The following is a 22,125-nucleotide window of genomic DNA, read 5'->3' on the forward strand; positions in this document are numbered from 1 at the left end:
CCCCATTTTACACATTACGGAAGGAAAGAGTCTCCATTTTACATATTACCGCAGGTAAGTGTCTCCATTTTACACATAATGGCAGGCAAGTGTCCCCATTTTACATATTACGGCAGGCAAGTTTCCCCATTTTACACATTAAGGCAGGCAAGTGTCCCCATTTTACACAGTACGGCAGGCACGTGTCCCTATTTTACACATTACGGCAGGCAAGTGTCCCCATTTTTCACATTACGGTAGGCAAGAGTCCCCATTTTACACATTACAGCAGGCAAGTGTCCCCATTTTACACATTATGACAGGCAAGAGTCCCCATTTTACACATTACGGAAGGAAAGAGTCTCCATTTTACATATTACCGCAGGCAAGTGTCCCCATTTTACACATAATGGCAGGCAAGTTTCCCAATATTACACATTACGGCAGGCAAGTGTCCCCATTTTACACATTACGGTAGGCAAGAGTACCCATTTTACACATTATGACAGGCAAGAGTCCCAATTCTACACATTATGGCAGGCAAGTATCCCCATTTAAAACATTACGGCAGGCAAGTGTCCCCATTTTACACATTATGGCAGGCAAGTGTCCCCATTTTTCACATTACGGTAGGAGAGAGTCCCCATTTTACACATTACAGCAGGCAAGAGACCCCATTCTATACATTACGGCAGGCAAGTGTCCCCATTTTACACTTTACGGTAGGCAAGAGTCCCTTTATAAACATTACGGCAGGCAAGAGTCCCCATTTTACACATTACGGCAGGCAAGTGTCCCCATTTTACACATTACTGCAGGCAAGAGTCCCCTTTATAAACATTACGGCAGGCAAGAGTCAACATTTTACACATTACGGCAGGCAAGTGTCCCCATTTTACACATTACTGCAGGCAAGAGTCACCATTTTACACACTACGGCAGGCAAGTGTCCCCATTTTACATATTACGGCAGGCAAGTTTCCCCATTTTACACATTAAGGCAGGCAAGTGTCCCCATTTTACACAGTACGGCAGGCACGTGTCCCTATTTTACACATTACGGCAGGCAAGTGTCCCCATTTTTCACATTACGGTAGGCAAGAGTCCCCATTTTACACATTACAGCAGGCAAGTGTCCCCATTTTACACATTATGACAGGCAAGAGTCCCCATTTTACACATTACGGAAGGAAAGAGTCTCCATTTTACATATTACCGCAGGCAAGTGTCCCCATTTTACACATAATGGCAGGCAAGTTTCCCAATATTACACATTACGGCAGGCAAGTGTCCCCATTTTACACATTACGGTAGGCAAGAGTACCCATTTTACACATTATGACAGGCAAGAGTCCCAATTCTACACATTATGGAAGGCAAGTATCCCCATTTAAAACATTACGGCAGGCAAGTGTCCCCATTTTACACATTATGGCAGGCAAGTGTCCCCATTTTTCACATTACGGTAGGAGAGAGTCCCCATTTTACACATTACAGCAGGCAAGAGACCCCATTCTACACATTACGGCAGGCAAGTGTCCCCATTTTACACTTTACGGTAGGCAAGAGTCCCTTTATAAACATTACGGCAGGCAAGAGTCCCCATTTTACACATTACGGCAGGCAAGTGTCCCCATTTTACACATTACTGCAGGCAAGAGTCCCCTTTATAAACATTACGGCAGGCAAGAGTCCCCATTTTACACATTACGGCAGGCAAGTGTCCCCATTTTACACATTACTGCAGGCAAGAGTCACCATTTTACACACTACGGCAGGCAAGTGTCCCCATTTTACATATTACAGCAGGCAAGTTTCCCCATTTTACACATTAAGGTAGGCAAGAGTCCCCATTTTACACATTACGGCAGACAAGTGTCCCCATGTGACACTTTACAGCAGGCAAGTGACCCCATTTAACACATTACGGCAGGTAAGTGATCCCATTTTACACATCACGGCAGGCAAGAGTCCCCATTTTACACATTACGGCAGGCAAGAGTTCCCATATGACACATAACTGCAGTCAAGAGTCCCCATTTTACACATTACGGCAGGCAAGTGTCCCCATTTTACACATTACGGCAGGCAAGAGTCCCCATTTTAAACATAACTGCAGTCAAGTGTCCCCATCTTACACATTACGGCAGGCAAGTGTCCCCATTTTAAACATAACTGCAGTCAAGAGTCCCCATTTTACACATTATGGCAGGCTATTGACCCCATTTTACACTTTACAGCAGGCAAGAGTCACCATTTGACACATTATGGCAGGTAAGAGTCCCATTTTACACATTACGGCAGGCAAGTTTCCCAATTTTACACATTACTGCTGGCAAGTTTCCCCATTTTACACATTACGGCAGGCAGATGTCCCAATTTTACACATTACGGCAGGCAAGTGTCCCCATTTTACACATTACAGCAGGCAAATGTCCCAATTTTACACATTACGGCAGGCAAGTGTCCCATTTTACACATTATGGCAGGCAAGTTTCCCCTTTTTACACATTAAGGCAGGCAAATTTCCCCATTTTACACAGTACGGCAGGCAAGTGTCCCTATTTTACACATTACGGCAGGCAAGTGTCCCCATTTTACACATTACGGCAGGCAAGTGTCCCCATTTTACACATTACGGCAGGCAAGAGTCTCCATTTTACACGTTACGGAAGGAAAGAGTCTCCATTTTACACATTACCGCAGGTAAGTGTCCCCATTTTACACATAATGGCAGGCAAGTTTCCCAATATTACACATTACGGCAGGCAAGTGTCCCCATTTTACACATTACGGTAGGCAAGAGTACCCATTTTACACATTATGACAGGCAAGCGTCCCAATTCTACACATTATGGCAGGCAAGTGTCCCCATTTAAAACATTACGGCAGGCAAGTGTCCCCATTTTACACATTATGGCAGGTAAGTGTCCCCATTTTTCACATTACGGTAGGCAAGAGTCCCCATTTTACACATTACAGCAGGCAAGAGACCCCATTCTACACATTACGTCAGGCAAGTGTCCCCATTTTACACTTTACGGCAGGCAAGAGTCCCCTTTATAAACATTACGGCAGGCAAGAGTCCCCATTTTACACAGTACGGCAGGCAAGTGTCCCCATTTTACACATTACTGCAGGCAAGTGTCCCCATTTTACACATTACGGCAGGCAAGTGACCCCATTCGACACATTACGGCATGCAAGTGACCCCATTTTACACATTACAACAGGCAAGAGTCGCCATTTTAATAATTACGGCAGGCAAGAATCCCCTCTATACAGATAACGGCAGCAATTTTCCCCATTTTACACATAACGGCAGGCAAGTGTCCCCATTTTACACATTACGGTAGGCAAGAGTACCCATTTTACACATTATGACAGGCAAGAGTCCCAATTCTACACATTATGGCAGGCAAGTGTCCCCATTTAAAACATTACGGCAGGCAAGTATCCCCATTCTACACATTACGGCAGGCAAGTGTCCCCATTTTACACTTTACGGCAGGCAAGTGTCTCCATTTTACACAAACGGTAGGCAAGTGTCCCCATTTTACACATTATGGCAGGCTATTGACCCCATTTTACACTTTACAGCAGGCAAGAGTCACCATTTGACACATTATGGCAGGTAGGAGTCCCATTTTACACATTACGGCAGGCAAGTTTCCCAATTTTACACATTACTGCTGGCAAGTTTCCCCATTTTACACATTACGGCAGGCAGATGTCCCCATTTTACACATTACGGCAGGCAAGTGTCCCCATTTTACACATTACAGCAGGCAAATGTCCCAATTTTACACATTATGGCAGGCAAGTGTCCCATTTTACAGATTATGGCAGGCAAGTTTCCCCATTTTACACATTAAGGCATGCAAGTGTCCCCATTTTACACAGTACGGCAGGCAAGTGTCCCTATTTTACACATTACGGCAGGCAAGTGTCCCCATTTTTCACATTACGGTAGGCAAGAGTCCCCATTTTACACATTACAGCAGGCAAGTGTCCCCATTTTACACATTACGACAGGCAAGAGTCCCCATTTTACACATTACGGAAAGAAAGAGTCTACATTTTACATATTACCGCAGGTAAGTGTCTCCATTTTACACATAATGGCAGGCAAGTGTCCCCATTTTACATATTACGGCAGGCAAGTTTCCCCATTTTACACATTACGGTAGGCAAGAGTCCCCATTTTACACATTACGGCAGGCAAGTGACCCCATTTAACATATTACGGCAGGTAAGTGATCCCATTTTACACGTCACGGCAGGCAAGAGTCCCCATTTTAAACATTACGGCAGGCAAGAGTTCCCATTTGACACATAACTGCAGTCAAGAGTCCCCATTTTATACATTACGGCAGGCAAGTGTCCCCATTTTACACATTACGGCAGGCTATTGACCCCATTTTACACTTTACAGCAGGCAAGAGTCACCATTTGACACATTATGGCAGGTAAGAGTCCCATTTTACACATTACGGCAGGCAAGTTTCCCAATTTTACACATTACTGCTGGCAAGTTTCCCCATTTTACACATTACGGCAGGCAGATGTCCCCATTTTACACATTACGGCAGGCAAGTGTCCCCATTTTACACATTACAGCAGGCAAATGTCCCAATTTTACACATTACGGCAGGCAAGTGTCCCATTTTACACATTATGGCAGGCAAGTTTCCCCATTTTACACATTAAGGCAGGCAAATTTCCCCATTTTACACAGTACGGCAGGCAAGTGTCCCTATTTTACACATTACGGCAGGCAAGTGTCCCCATTTTACACATTACGGCAGGCAAGTGTCCCCATTTTACACCTTACGGCAGGCAAGAGTCCCCATTTTACACGTTACGGAAGGAAAGAGTCTCCATTTTACACATTACCGCAGGTAAGTGTCCCCATTTTACACATAATGGCAGGCAAGTTTCCCAATATTACACATTACGGCAGGCAAGTGTCCCCATTTTACACATTACGGTAGGCAAGAGTACCCATTTTACACATTATGACAGGCAAGCGTCCCAATTCTACACATTATGGCAGGCAAGTGTCCCCATTTAAAACATTACGGCAGGCAAGTGTCCCCATTTTACACATTATGGCAGGTAAGTGTTCCCATTTTTCACATTACGGTAGGCAAGAGTCCCCATTTTACACATTACAACAGGCAAGAGTCGCCATTTTAATAATTACGGCAGGCAAGAATCCCCTCTATACAGATAACGGCAGCAATTTTCCCCATTTTACACATAACGGCAGGCAAGTGTCCCCATTTTACACATTACGGTAGGCAAGAGTACCCATTTTACACATTATGACAGGCAAGAGTCCCAATTCTACACATTATGGCAGGCAAGTGTCCCCATTTAAAACATTACGGCAGGCAAGTGTCCCCATTTTACACATTATGGCAGGCAAGTGTCCCCATTTTTCACATTACAGCAGGCAAGAGACCCCATTCTACACATTACGGCAGGCAAGTGTCCCCATTTTACACTTTACGGCAGGCAAGTGTCTCCATTTTACACAAACGGTAGGCAAGTGTCCCCATTTTACACATTATGGCAGGCTATTGACCCCATTTTACACTTTACAGCAGGCAAGAGTCACCATTTGACACATTATGGCAGGTAAGAGTCCCATTTTACATATTACGGCAGGCAAGTTTCCCAATTTTACACATTACTGCTGGCAAGTTTCCCCATTTTACACATTACGGCAGGCAGATGTCCCCATTTTACACATTACGGCAGGCAAGTGTCCCCATTTTACACATTACAGCAGGCAAATGTCCCAATTTTACACATTATGGCAGGCAAGTGTCCCATTTTACACATTATGGCAGGCAAGTTTCCCCATTTTACACATTAAGGCAGGCAAGTGTCCCCATTTTACACAGTACGGCAGGCAAGTGTCCCTATTTTACACATTACTGCAGGCAAGTGTCCCCATTTTTCACATTACGGTAGGCTAGAGTCCCCATTTTACACATTACAGCAGGCAAGTGTCCCCATTTTACACATTACGACAGGCAAGAGTCCCCATTTTACACATTACGGAAGGAAAGAGTCTCCATTTTACATATTACCGCAGGTAAGTGTCTCCATTTTACACATAATGGCAGGCAAGTGTCCCCATTTTACATATTACGGCAGGCAAGTTTCCCCATTTTACACATTAAGGCAGGCAAGTGTCCCCATTTTACACATTACGGCAGGCAAGTGTCCCTATTTTACACATTACGGCAGGCAAGTGTCCCTATTTTTCACATTACGGTAGGCAAGAGTCCCCATTTTACACATTACAGCAGGCAAGTGTCCCCATTTTACACATTACGGAAGGAAAGAGTCTCCATTTTACATATTACCGCAGGCAAGTGTCCCCATTTTACACATAATGGCAGGCAAGTTTCCCAATATTACACATTACGGCAGGCAAGTGTCCCCATTTTACACATTACGGTAGGCAAGAGTACCCATTTTACACATTATGACAGGCAAGAGTCCCAATTCTACACATTATGGCAGGCAAGTGTCCCCATTTAAAACATTACGGCAGGCAAGTGTCCCCATTTTACACATTATGGCAGGCAAGTGTCCCCATTTTTCACATTACGGTAGGAGAGAGTCCCCATTTTACACATTACAGCAGGCAAGAGACCCCATTCTACACATTACGGCAGGCAAGTGTCCCCATTTTACACTTTACGGTAGGCAAGAGTCCCCATTATAAACATTACGGCAGGCAAGAGTCCCCATTTTACACATTACGGCAGGCAAGTGTCCCCATTTTACACATTACTGCAGGCAAGAGTCCCCTTTATAAACATTACGGCAGGCAAGAGTCCCCATTTTACACATTACGGCAGGCAAGTGTCCCCATTTTACACATTACTGCAGGCAAGAGTCACCATTTTACACACTACGGCAGGCAAGTGTCCCCATTTTACATATTACAGCAGGCAAGTTTCCCCATTTTACACATTAAGGTAGGCAAGAGTCCCCATTTTACACATTACGGCAGACAAGTGTCCCCATGTGACACTTTACAGCAGGCAAGTGACCCCATTTAACACATTACGGCAGGTAAGTGATCCCATTTTACACATCACGGCAGGCAAGAGTCCCCATTTTACACATTACGGCAGGCAAGAGTTCCCATATGACACATAACTGCAGTCAAGAGTCCCCATTTTACACATTACGGCAGGCAAGTGTCCCCATTTTACACATTACGGCAGGCAAGAGTCCCCATTTTAAACATAACTGCAGTCAAGTGTCCCCATCTTACACATTACGGCAGGCAAGTGTCCCCATTTTAAACATAACTGCAGTCAAGAGTCCCCATTTTACACATTATGGCAGGCTATTGACCCCATTTTACACTTTACAGCAGGCAAGAGTCACCATTTGACACATTATGGCAGGTAAGAGTCCCATTTTACACATTACGGCAGGCAAGTTTCCCAATTTTACACATTACTGCTGGCAAGTTTCCCCATTTTACACATTACGGCAGGCAAGTGTCCCAATTTTACACATTACGGCAGGCAAGTGTCCCCATTTTACACATTACAGCAGGCAAATGTCCCAATTTTACACATTACGGCAGGCAAGTGTCCCATTTTACACATTATGGCAGGCAAGTTTCCCCATTTTACACATTAAGGCAGGCAAATTTCCCCATTTTACACAGTACGGAAGCAAGTGTCCCTATTTTACACATTACGGCAGGCAAGTGTCCCCATTTTACACATTACGGCAGGCAAGTGTCCCCATTTTACACATTACGGCAGGCAAGAGTCCCCATTTTACACGTTACGGAAGGAAAGAGTCTTCATTTTACACATTACCGCAGGTAAGTGTCCCCATTTTACACATAATGGCAGGCAAGTTTCCCAATATTACACATTACGGCAGGCAAGTGTCCCCATTTTACACATTACGGTAGGCAAGAGTACCCATTTTACACATTATGACAGGCAAGCGTCCCAATTCTACACATTATGGCAGGCAAGTGTCCCCATTTAAAACATTACGGCAGGCAAGTGTCCCCATTTTACACATTATGGCAGGTAAGTGTCCCCATTTTTCACATTACGGTAGGCAAGAGTCCCCATTTTACACATTACAGCAGGCAAGAGACCCCATTCTACACATTACGTCAGGCAAGTGTCCCCATTTTACACTTTACGGCAGGCAAGAGTCCCCTTTATAAACATTACGGCAGGCAAGAGTCCCCATTTTACACAGTACGGCAGGCAAGTGTCCCCATTTTACACATTACTGCAGGCAAGTGTCCCCATTTTACACATTACGGCAGGCAAGTGACCCCATTCGACACATTACGGCATGCAAGTGACCCCATTTTACACATTACAACAGGCAAGAGTCGCCATTTTAATAATTACGGCAGGCAAGAATCCCCTCTATACAGATAACGGCAGCAATTTTCCCCATTTTACACATAACGGCAGGCAAGTGTCCCCATTTTACACATTACGGTAGGCAAGAGTACCCATTTTACACATTATGACAGGCAAGAGTCCCAATTCTACACATTATGGCAGGCAAGTGTCCCCATTTAAAACATTACGGCAGGCAAGTATCCCCATTCTACACATTACGGCAGGCAAGTGTCCCCATTTTACACTTTACGGCAGGCAAGTGTCTCCATTTTACACAAACGGTAGGCAAGTGTCCCCATTTTACACATTATGGCAGGCTATTGACCCCATTTTACACTTTACAGCAGGCAAGAGTCACCATTTGACACATTATGGCAGGTAAGAGTCCCATTTTACACATTACGGCAGGCAAGTTTCCCCATTTTACACATTACTGCTGGCAATTTTCCCCATTTTACACATTACGGCAGGCAGATGTCCCCATTTTACACATTACGGCAGGCAAGTGTCCCCATTTTACACATTACAGCAGGCAAATGTCCCAATTTTACACATTATGGCAGGCAAGTGTCCCATTTTACACATTATGGCAGGCAAGTTTCCCCATTTTACACATTAAGGCAGGCAAGTGTCCCCATTTTACACAGTACGGCAGGCAAGTGTCCCTATTTTACACATTACGGCAGGCAAGTGTCCCCATTTTTCACATTACGGTAGGCAAGAGTCCCGATTTTACACAATACAGCAGGCAAGTGTCCCCATTTTACACATTACGACAGGCAAGAGTCCCCATTTTACACATTACGGAAGGAAAGAGTCTACATTTTACATATTACCGCAGGTAAGTGTCTCCATTTTACACATAATGGCAGGCAAGTGTCCCCATTTTACATATTACGGCAGGCAAGTTTCCCCATTTTACACATTACGGTAGGCAAGAGTCCCCATTTTACACATTACGGCAGGCAAGTGACCCCATTTAACATATTACGCAGGTAAGTGATCCCATTTTACACGTCACGGCAGGCAAGAGTCCCCATTTTAAACATTACGGCAGGCAAGAGTTCCCATTTGACACATAACTGCAGTCAAGAGTCCCCATTTTACACATTACGGCAGGCAAGTGTCCCCATTTTACACATTACGGCAGGCTATTGACCCCATTTTACACTTTACAGCAGGCAAGAGTCACCATTTGACACATTATGGCAGGTAAGAGTCCCATTTTACACATTACGGCAGGCAAGTTTCCCAATTTTACACATTACTGCTGGCAAGTTTCCCCATTTTACACATTACGGCAGGCAGATGTCCCCATTTTACACATTACGGCAGGCAAGTGTCCCCATTTTACACATTACGGCAGGCAAGTGACCCCAATCGACACATTACGGCATGCAAGTGACCCCATTTTACACATTACAACAGGCAAGAGTCGCCATTTTAATAATTACGGCAGGCAAGAATCCCCTCTATACAGATAACGGCAGCAATTTTCCCCATTTTACACATAACGGCAGGCAAGTGTCCCCATTTTACACATTACGGTAGGCAAGAGTACCCATTTTACACATTATGACAGGCAAGAGTCCCAATTCTACACATTATGGCAGGCAAGTGTCCCCATTTAAAACATTACGGCAGGCAAGTGTCCCCATTTTACACATTATGGCAGGCAAGTGTCCCCATTTTTCACATTACAGCAGGCAAGAGACCCCATTCTACACATTACGGCAGGCAAGTGTCCCCATTTTACACTTTACGGCAGGCAAGTGTCTCCATTTTACACAAACGGTAGGCAAGTGTCCCCATTTTACACATTATGGCAGGCTATTGACCCCATTTTACACTTTACAGCAGGCAAGAGTCACCATTTGACACATTATGGCAGGTAAGAGTCCCATTTTACACATTACGGCAGGCAAGTTTCCCAATTTTACACATTACTGCTGGCAAGTTTCCCCATTTTACACATTACGGCAGGCAGATGTCCCCATTTTACACATTACGGCAGGCAAGTGTCCCCATTTTACACATTACAGCAGGCAAATGTCCCAATTTTACACATTATGGCAGGCAAATGTCCCATTTTACACATTATGGCAGGCAAGTTTCCCCATTTTACACATTAAGACAGGCAAGTGTCCCCATTTTACACAGTACGGCAGGCAAGTGTCCCTATTTTACACATTACTGCAGGCAAGTGTCCCCATTTTTCACATTACGGTAGGCAAGAGTCCCCATTTTACACATTACAGCAGGCAAGTGTCCCCATTTTACACATTACGACAGGCAAGAGTCCCCATTTTACACATTACGGAAGGAAAGAGTCTCCATTTTACATATTACCGCAGGTAAGTGTCTCCATTTTACACATAATGGCAGGCAAGTGTCCCCATTTTACATATTACGGCAGGCAAGTTTCCCCATTTTACACATTAAGGCAGGCAAGTGTCCCCATTTTACACAGTACGGCAGGCACGTGTCCCTATTTTACACATTACGGCAGGCAAGTGTCCCCATTTTTCACATTACGGTAGGCAAGAGTCCCCATTTTACACATTACAGCAGGCAAGTGTCCCCATTTTACACATTATGACAGGCAAGAGTCCCCATTTTACACATTACGGAAGGAAAGAGTCTCCATTTTACATATTACCGCAGGCAAGTGTCCCCATTTTACACATAATGGCAGGCAAGTTTCCCAATATTACACATTACGGCAGGCAAGTGTCCCCATTTTACACATTACGGTAGGCAAGAGTACCCATTTTACACATTATGACAGGCAAGAGTCCCAATTCTACACATTATGGCAGGCAAGTATCCCCATTTAAAACATTACGGCAGGCAAGTGTCCCCATTTTACACATTATGGCAGGCAAGTGTCCCCATTTTTCACATTACGGTAGGAGAGAGTCCCCATTTTACACATTACAGCAGGCAAGAGACCCCATTCTATACATTACGGCAGGCAAGTGTCCCCATTTTACACTTTACGGTAGGCAAGAGTCCCTTTATAAACATTACGGCAGGCAAGAGTCCCCATTTTACACATTACGGCAGGCAAGTGTCCCCATTTTACACATTACTGCAGGCAAGAGTCCCCTTTATAAACATTACGGCAGGCAAGAGTCCCCATTTTACACATTACGGCAGGCAAGTGTCCCCATTTTACACATTACTGCAGGCAAGAGTCACCATTTTACACACTACGGCAGGCAAGTGTCCCCATTTTACATATTACGGCAGGCAAGTTTCCCCATTTTACACATTAAGGCAGGCAAGTGTCCCCATTTTACACAGTACGGCAGGCACGTGTCCCTATTTTACACATTACGGCAGGCAAGTGTCCCCATTTTTCACATTACGGTAGGCAAGAGTCCCCATTTTACACATTACAGCAGGCAAGTGTCCCCATTTTACACATTATGACAGGCAAGAGTCCCCATTTTACACATTACGGAAGGAAAGAGTCTCCATTTTACATATTACCGCAGGCAAGTGTCCCCATTTTACACATAATGGCAGGCAAGTTTCCCAATATTACACATTACGGCAGGCAAGTGTCCCCATTTTACACATTACGGTAGGCAAGAGTACCCATTTTACACATTATGACAGGCAAGAGTCCCAATTCTACACATTATGGAAGGCAAGTATCCCCATTTAAAACATTACGGCAGGCAAGTGTCCCCATTTTACACATTATGGCAGGCAAGTGTCCCCATTTTTCACATTACGGTAGGAGAGAGTCCCCATTTTACACATTACAGCAGGCAAGAGACCCCATTCTACACATTACGGCAGGCAAGTGTCCCCATTTTACACTTTACGGTAGGCAAGAGTCCCTTTATAAACATTACGGCAGGCAAGAGTCCCCATTTTACACATTACGGCAGGCAAGTGTCCCCATTTTACACATTACTGCAGGCAAGAGTCCCCTTTATAAACATTACGGCAGGCAAGAGTCCCCATTTTACACATTACGGCAGGCAAGTGTCCCCATTTTACACATTACTGCAGGCAAGAGTCACCATTTTACACACTACGGCAGGCAAGTGTCCCCATTTTACATATTACAGCAGGCAAGTTTCCCCATTTTACACATTAAGGTAGGCAAGAGTCCCTATTTTACACATTACGGCAGGCAAGTGTCCCCATTTTTCACATTACGGTAGGCAAGAGTCCCCATTTTACACATTACAGCAGGCAAGTGTCCCCATTTTACACATTACGGAAGGAAAGAGTCTCCATTTTACATATTACCGCAGGCAAGTGTCCCCATTTTACACATAATGGCAGGCAAGTTTCCCAATATTACACATTACGGCAGGCAAGTGTCCCCATTTTACACATTACGGTAGGCAAGAGTACCCATTTTACACATTATGACAGGCAAGAGTCCCAATTCTACACATTATGGCAGGCAAGTGTCCCCATTTAAAACATTACGGCAGGCAAGTGTCCCCATTTTACACATTATGGCAGGCAAGTGTCCCCATTTTTCACATTACGGTAGGAGAGAGTCCCCATTTTACACATTACAGCAGGCAAGAGACCCCATTCTACACATTACGGCAGGCAAGTGTCCCCATTTTACACTTTACGGTAGGCAAGAGTCCCCATTATAAACATTACGGCAGGCAAGAGTCCCCATTTTACACATTACGGCAGGCAAGTGTCCCCATTTTACACATTACTGCAGGCAAGAGTCCCCTTTATAAACATTACGGCAGGCAAGAGTCCCCATTTTACACATTACGGCAGGCAAGTGTCCCCATTTTACACATTACTGCAGGCAAGAGTCACCATTTTACACACTACGGCAGGCAAGTGTCCCCATTTTACATATTACAGCAGGCAAGTTTCCCCATTTTACACATTAAGGTAGGCAAGAGTCCCCATTTTACACATTACGGCAGACAAGTGTCCCCATGTGACACTTTACAGCAGGCAAGTGACCCCATTTAACACATTACGGCAGGTAAGTGATCCCATTTTACACATCACGGCAGGCAAGAGTCCCCATTTTACACATTACGGCAGGCAAGAGTTCCCATATGACACATAACTGCAGTCAAGAGTCCCCATTTTACACATTACGGCAGGCAAGTGTCCCCATTTTACACATTACGGCAGGCAAGAGTCCCCATTTTAAACATAACTGCAGTCAAGTGTCCCCATCTTACACATTACGGCAGGCAAGTGTCCCCATTTTAAACATAACTGCAGTCAAGAGTCCCCATTTTACACATTATGGCAGGCTATTGACCCCATTTTACACTTTACAGCAGGCAAGAGTCACCATTTGACACATTATGGCAGGTAAGAGTCCCATTTTACACATTACGGCAGGCAAGTTTCCCAATTTTACACATTACTGCTGGCAAGTTTCCCCATTTTACACATTACGGCAGGCAGATGTCCCAATTTTACACATTACGGCAGGCAAGTGTCCCCATTTTACACATTACAGCAGGCAAATGTCCCAATTTTACACATTACGGCAGGCAAGTGTCCCATTTTACACATTATGGCAGGCAAGTTTCCCCTTTTTACACATTAAGGCAGGCAAATTTCCCCATTTTACACAGTACGGCAGGCAAGTGTCCCTATTTTACACATTACGGCAGGCAAGTGTCCCCATTTTACACATTATGGCAGGCAAGTGTCCCCATTTTACACATTACGGCAGGCAAGAGTCTCCATTTTACACGTTACGGAAGGAAAGAGTCTCCATTTTACACATTACCGCAGGTAAGTGTCCCCATTTTACACATAATGGCAGGCAAGTTTCCCAATATTACACATTACGGCAGGCAAGTGTCCCCATTTTACACATTACGGTAGGCAAGAGTACCCATTTTACACATTATGACAGGCAAGCGTCCCAATTCTACACAGTATGGCAGGCAAGTGTCCCCATTTAAAACATTACGGCAGGCAAGTGTCCCCATTTTACACATTATGGCAGGTAAGTGTCCCCATTTTTCACATTACGGTAGGCAAGAGTCCCCATTTTACACATTACAGCAGGCAAGAGACCCCATTCTACACATTACGTCAGGCAAGTGTCCCCATTTTACACTTTACGGCAGGCAAGAGTCCCCTTTATAAACATTACGGCAGGCAAGAGTCCCCATTTTACACAGTACGGCAGGCAAGTGTCCCCATTTTACACATTACTGCAGGCAAGTGTCCCCATTTTACACATTACGGCAGGCAAGTGACCCCATTCGACACATTACGGCATGCAAGTGACCCCATTTTACACATTACAACAGGCAAGAGTCGCCATTTTAATAATTACGGCAGGCAAGAATCCCCTCTATACAGATAACGGCAGCAATTTTCCCCATTTTACACATAACGGCAGGCAAGTGTCCCCATTTTACACATTACGGTAGGCAAGAGTACCCATTTTACACATTATGACAGGCAAGAGTCCCAATTCTACACATTATGGCAGGCAAGTGTCCCCATTTAAAACATTACGGCAGGCAAGTATCCCCATTCTACACATTACGGCAGGCAAGTGTCCCCATTTTACACTTTACGGCAGGCAAGTGTCTCCATTTTACACAAACGGTAGGCAAGTGTCCCCATTTTACACATTATGGCAGGCTATTGACCCCATTTTACACTTTACAGCAGGCAAGAGTCACCATTTGACACATTATGGCAGGTAGGAGTCCCATTTTACACATTACGGCAGGCAAGTTTCCCAATTTTACACATTACTGCTGGCAAGTTTCCCCATTTTACACATTACGGCAGGCAGATGTCCCCATTTTACACATTACGGCAGGCAAGTGTCCCCATTTTACACATTACAGCAGGCAAATGTCCCAATTTTACACATTATGGCAGGCAAGTGTCCCATTTTACAGATTATGGCAGGCAAGTTTCCCCATTTTACACATTAAGGCATGCAAGTGTCCCCATTTTACACAGTACGGCAGGCAAGTGTCCCTATTTTACACATTACGGCAGGCAAGTGTCCCCATTTTTCACATTACGGTAGGCAAGAGTCCCCATTTTACACATTACAGCAGGCAAGTGTCCCCATTTTACACATTACGACAGGCAAGAGTCCCCATTTTACACATTACGGAAAGAAAGAGTCTACATTTTACATATTACCGCAGGTAAGTGTCTCCATTTTACACATAATGGCAGGCAAGTGTCCCCATTTTACATATTACGGCAGGCAAGTTTCCCCATTTTACACATTACGGTAGGCAAGAGTCCCCATTTTACACATTACGGCAGGCAAGTGACCCCATTTAACATATTACGGCAGGTAAGTGATCCCATTTTACACGTCACGGCAGGCAAGAGTCCCCATTTTAAACATTACGGCAGGCAAGAGTTCCCATTTGACACATAACTGCAGTCAAGAGTCCCCATTTTATACATTACGGCAGGCAAGTGTCCCCATTTTACACATTACGGCAGGCTATTGACCCCATTTTACACTTTACAGCAGGCAAGAGTCACCATTTGACACATTATGGCAGGTAAGAGTCCCATTTTACACATTACGGCAGGCAAGTTTCCCAATTTTACACATTACTGCTGGCAAGTTTCCCCATTTTACACATTACGGCAGGCAGATGTCCCCATTTTACACATTACGGCAGGCAAGTGTCCCTATTTTACACATTATGGCAGGCAAGTGACCCCAATCGACACATTACGGCAGGCAAGTGACCCCATTTTACACATTACAACAGGCAAGAGTCGCCATTTTAATAATTAAGGCAGGCAAGAATCCCCTCTATACAGATAACGGCAGCAATTTTTCCCATTTTACACATAACGGCAGGCAAGTGTCCCCATTTTACACATTACGGTAGGCAAGAGTACCCATTTAACACATTATGACAGGCAAGAGTCCCAATTCTACACATTATGGCAGGCAAGTGTCCCCATTTAAAACATTACGGCAGGCAAGTGTCCCCATTTTACACATTATGGCAGGCAAGTGTCCCCATTTTTCACATTACGGTTGGCAAGAGTCCCCATTTTACACATTACAGCAGGCAAGAGACCCCATTCTACACATTACGGCAGGCAAGTGTCCCCATTTTACACTTTACGGCAGGCAAGTGTCTCCATTTTACACATTACGGTAGGCAAGTGTCCCCATTTTACACATTATGGCAGGCTATTGACCCCATTTTACACATTAAAACAGGCAAGAGTCGCCATTTTACGAATTACGGCAGGCAAGAAACCCCTCTATACAGATAACGTCAGCAATTTTCCCCATTTTACACATAACGGCAGGCAAGTGTCCCCATTTGACACATTATGGCAGGCAAGTGTCCCCATTTTTCACATTACGGTAGGCAAGAGTCCCCATTTTACACATTACAGCAGGCAAGTGTCCCCATTTTACACATTACGACAGGCAAGAGTCCCCATTTTACACATTACGGAAGGAAAGAGTCTCCATTTTACATATTACCGCAGGTAAGTGTCTCCATTTTACACATAATGGCAGGCAAGTGTCCCCATTTTACATATTACGGCAGGCAAGTTTCCCCATTTTACACATTAAGGCAGGCAAGTGTCCCCATTTTACACAGTACGGCAGGCACGTGTCCCTATTTTACACATTACGGCAGGCAAGTGTCCCCATTTTTCACATTACGGTAGGCAAGAGTCCCCATTTTACACATTACAGCAGGCAAGTGTCCCCATTTTACACATTATGACAGGCAAGAGTCCCCATTTTACACATTACGGAAGGAAAGAGTCTCCATTTTACATATTACCGCAGGCAAGTGTCCCCATTTTACACATAATGGCAGGCAAGTTTCCCAATATTACACATTACGGCAGGCAAGTGTCCCCATTTTACACATTACGGTAGGCAAGAGTACCCATTTTACACATTATGACAGGCAAGAGTCCCAATTCTACACATTATGGCAGGCAAGTATCCCCATTTAAAACATTACGGCAGGCAAGTGTCCCCATTTTACACATTATGGCAGGCAAGTGTCCCCATTTTTCACATTACGGTAGGATAGAGTCCCCATTTTACACATTACAGCAGGCAAGAGACCCCATTCTACACATTACGGCAGGCAAGTGTCCCCATTTTACACTTTACGGTAGGCAAGAGTCCCTTTATAAACATTACGGCAGGCAAGAGTCCCCATTTTACACATTACGGCAGGCAAGTGTCCCCATTTTACACATTACTGCAGGCAAGAGTCCCCTTTATAAACATTACGGCAGGCAAGAGTCCCCATTTTACACATTACGGCAGGCAAGTGTCCCCATTTTACACATTACTGCAGGCAAGAGTCACCATTTTACACACTACGGCAGGCAAGTGTCCCCATTTTACATATTACAGCAGGCAAGTTTCCCCATTTTACACATTAAGGTAGGCAAGAGTCCCCATTTTACACATTACGTCAGACAAGTGTCCCCATGTGACACTTTACAGCAGGCAAATGACCCCATTTAACACATTACGGCAGGTAAGTGATCCCATTTTACACATCACGGCAGGCAAGAGTCCCCATTTTACACATTACGGCAGGCAAGAGTTCCCATATGACACATAACTGCAGTCAAGAGTCCCCATTTTACACATTACGGCAGGCAAGTGTCCCCATTTTACACATTACGGCAGGCAAGAGTCCCCATTTTAAACATAACTGCAGTCAAGTGTCCCCATCTTACACATTACGGCAGGCAAGTCTCCCCATTTTAAACATAACTGCAGTCAAGAGTCCCCATTTTACACATTATGGCAGGCTATTGACCCCATTTTACACTTTACAGCAGGCAAGAGTCACCATTTGACACATTATGGCAGGTAAGAGTCCCATTTTACACATTACGGCAGGCAAGTTTCCCAATTTTACACATTACTGCTGGCAAGTTTCCCCATTTTACACATTACGGCAGGCAGATGTCCCAATTTTACACATTACGGCAGGCAAGTGTCCCCATTTTACACATTACAGCAGGCAAATGTCCCAATTTTACACATTACGGCAGGCAAGTGTCCCATTTTACACATTATGGCAGGCAAGTTTCCCCTTTTTACACATTAAGGCAGGCAAATTTCCCCATTTTACACAGTACGGCAGGCAAGTGTCCCTATTTTACACATTACGGCAGGCAAGTGTCCCCATTTTACACATTACGGCAGGCAAGTGTCCCCATTTTACACATTACGGCAGGCAAGAGTCCCCATTTTACACATTACGGAAGGAAAGAGTCTCCATTTTACACATTACCGCAGGTAAGTGTCCCCATTTTACACATAATGGCAGGCAAGTTTCCCAATATTACACAGTACGGCAGGCAAGTGTCCCTATTTTACACATTACTGCAGGCAAGTGTCCCCATTTTTCACATTACGGTAGGCAAGAGTCCCCATTTTACACATTACAGCAGGCAAGTGTCCCCATTTTACACATTACGACAGGCAAGAGTCCCCATTTTACACATTACGGAAAAAAAGAGTCTCCATTTTACATATTACCGCAGGTAAGTGTCTCCATTTTACACATAATGGCAGGCAAGTGTCCCCATTTTACATATTACGGCAGGCAAGTTTCCCCATTTTACACATTAAGTCAGGCAAGTGTCCCCATTTTACACAGTACGGCAGGCACGTGTCCCTATTTTACACATTACGGCAGGCAAGTGTCCCCATTTTTCACATTACGGTAGGCAAGAGTCCCCATTTTACACATTACAGCAGGCAAGTGTCCCCATTTTACACATTATGACAGGCAAGAGTCCCCATTTTACACATTACGGAAGGAAAGAGTCTCCATTTTACATATTACCGCAGGCAAGTGTCCCCATTTTACACATAATGGCAGGCAAGTTTCCCAATATTACACATTACGGCAGGCAAGTGTCCCCATTTTACACATTACGGTAGGCAAGAGTACCCATTTTACACATTATGACAGGCAAGAGTCCCAATTCTACACATTATGGCAGGCAAGTATCCCCATTTAAAACATTACGGCAGGCAAGTGTCCCCATTTTACACATTATGGCAGGCAAGTGTCCCCATTTTTCACATTACGGTAGGAGAGAGTCCCCATTTTACACATTACAGCAGGCAAGAGACCCCATTCTACACATTACGGCAGGCAAGTGTCCCCATTTTACACTTTACGGTAGGCAAGAGTCCCTTTATAAACATTACGGCAGGCAAGAGTCCCCATTTTACACATTACGGCAGGCAAGTGTCCCCATTTTACACATTACTGCAGGCAAGAGTCCCCTTTATAAACATTACGGCAGGCAAGAGTCCCCATTTTACACATTACGGCAGGCAAGTGTCCCCATTTTACACATTACTGCAGGCAAGAGTCACCATTTTACACACTACGGCAGGCAAGTGTCCCCATTTTACATATTACAGCAGGCAAGTTTCCCCATTTTACACATTAAGGTAGGCAAGAGTCCCCATTTTACACATTACGGCAGACAAGTGTCCCCATGTGACACTTTACAGCAGGCAAGTGACCCCATTTAACACATTACGGCAGGTAAGTGATCCCATTTTACACATCACGGCAGGCAAGAGTCCCCATTTTACACATTACGGCAGGCAAGAGTTCCCATATGACACATAACTGCAGTCAAGAGTCCCCATTTTACACATTACGGCAGGCAAGTGTCCCCATTTTACACATTACGGCAGGCAGATGTCCCAATTTTACACATTACGGCAGGCAAGTGTCCCCATTTTACACATTACAGCAGGCAAATGTCCCAATTTTACACATTACGGCAGGCAAGTGTCCCATTTTACACATTATGGCAGGCAAGTTTCCCCTTTTTACAGATTAAGGCAGGCAAATTTCCCCATTTTACACAGTACGGCAGGCAAGTGTCCCTATTTTACACATTACGGCAGGCAAGTGTCCCCATTTTACACATTACGGCAGGCAAGTGTCCCCATTTTACACATTACGGCAGGCAAGAGTCCCCATTTTACACGTTACGGAAGGAAAGAGTCTCCATTTTACACATTACCGCAGGTAAGTGTCCCCATTTTACACATAATGGCAGGCAAGTTTCCCAATATTACACAGTACGGCAGGCAAGTGTCCCTATTTTACACATTACTGCAGGCAAGTGTCTCCATTTTTCACATTACGGTAGGCAAGAGTCCCCATTTTACACATTACAGCAGGCAAGTGTCCCCATTTTACACATTACGACAGGCAAGAGTCCCCATTTTACACATTACGGAAAAAAAGAGTCTCCATTTTACATATTACCGCAGGTAAGTGTCTCCATTTTACACATAATGGCAGGCAAGTGTCCCCATTTTACATATTACGGCAGGCAAGTTTCCCCATTTTAAACATTAAGGCAGGCAAGTGTCCCCATTTTACACAGTACGGCAGGCACGTGTCCCTATTTTACACATTACGGCAGGCAAGTGTCCCCATTTTTCACATTACGGTAGGCAAGAGTCCCCATTTTACACATTACAGCAGGCAAGTGTCCCCATTTTACACATTATGACAGGCAAGAGTCCCCATTTTACACATTACGGAAGGAAAGAGTCTCCATTTTACATATTACCGCAGGCAAGTGTCCCCATTTTACACATAATGGCAGGCAAGTTTCCCAATATTACACATTACGGCAGGCAAGTGTCCCCATTTTACACATTACGGTAGGCAAGAGTACCCATTTTACACATTATGACAGGCAAGAGTCCCAATTCTACACATTATGGCAGGCAAGTATCCCCATTTAAAACATTACGGCAGGCAAGTGTCCCCATTTTACACATTATGGCAGGCAAGTGTCCCCATTTTTCACATTACGGTAGGAGAGAGTCCCCATTTTACACATTACAGCAGGCAAGAGACCCCATTCTACACATTACGGCAGGCAAGTGTCCCCATTTTACACTTTACGGTAGGCAAGAGTCCCTTTATAAACATTACGGCAGGCAAGAGTCCCCATTTTACACATTACGGCAGGCAAGTGTCCCCATTTTACACATTACTGCAGGCAAGAGTCCCCTTTATAAACATTACGGCAGGCAAGAGTCCCCATTTTACACATTACGGCAGGCAAGTGTCCCCATTTTACACATTACTGCAGGCAAGAGTCACCATTTTACACACTACGGCAGGCAAGTGTCCCCATTTTACATATTACAGCAGGCAAGTTTCCCCATTTTACACATTAAGGTAGGCAAGAGTCCCCATTTTACACATTACGGCAGACAAGTGTCCCCATGTGACACTTTACAGCAGGCAAGTGACCCCATTTAACACATTACGGCAGGTAAGTGATCCCATTTTACACATCACGGCAGGCAAGAGTCCCCATTTTACACATTACGGCAGGCAAGAGTTCCCATATGACACATAACTGCAGTCAAGAGTCCCCATTTTACACATTACGGCAGGCAAGTGTCCCCATTTTACACATTACGGCAGGCAAGAGTCCCCATTTTAAACATAACTGCAGTCAAGTGTCCCCATCTTACACATTACGGCAGGCAAGTGTCCCCATTTTAAACATAACTGCAGTCAAGAGTCCCCATTTTACACATTATGGCAGGCTATTGACCCCATTTTACACTTTACAGCAAGCAAGAGTCACCATTTGACACATTATGGCAGGTAAGAGTCCCATTTTACACATTACGGCAGGCAAGTTTCCCAATTTTACACATTACTGCTGGCAAGTTTCCCCA

Source organism: Pseudophryne corroboree, chromosome 2 (genome assembly GCF_028390025.1).
Source record: "Pseudophryne corroboree isolate aPseCor3 chromosome 2, aPseCor3.hap2, whole genome shotgun sequence".
NCBI lineage: Eukaryota > Metazoa > Chordata > Amphibia > Anura > Myobatrachidae > Pseudophryne > Pseudophryne corroboree.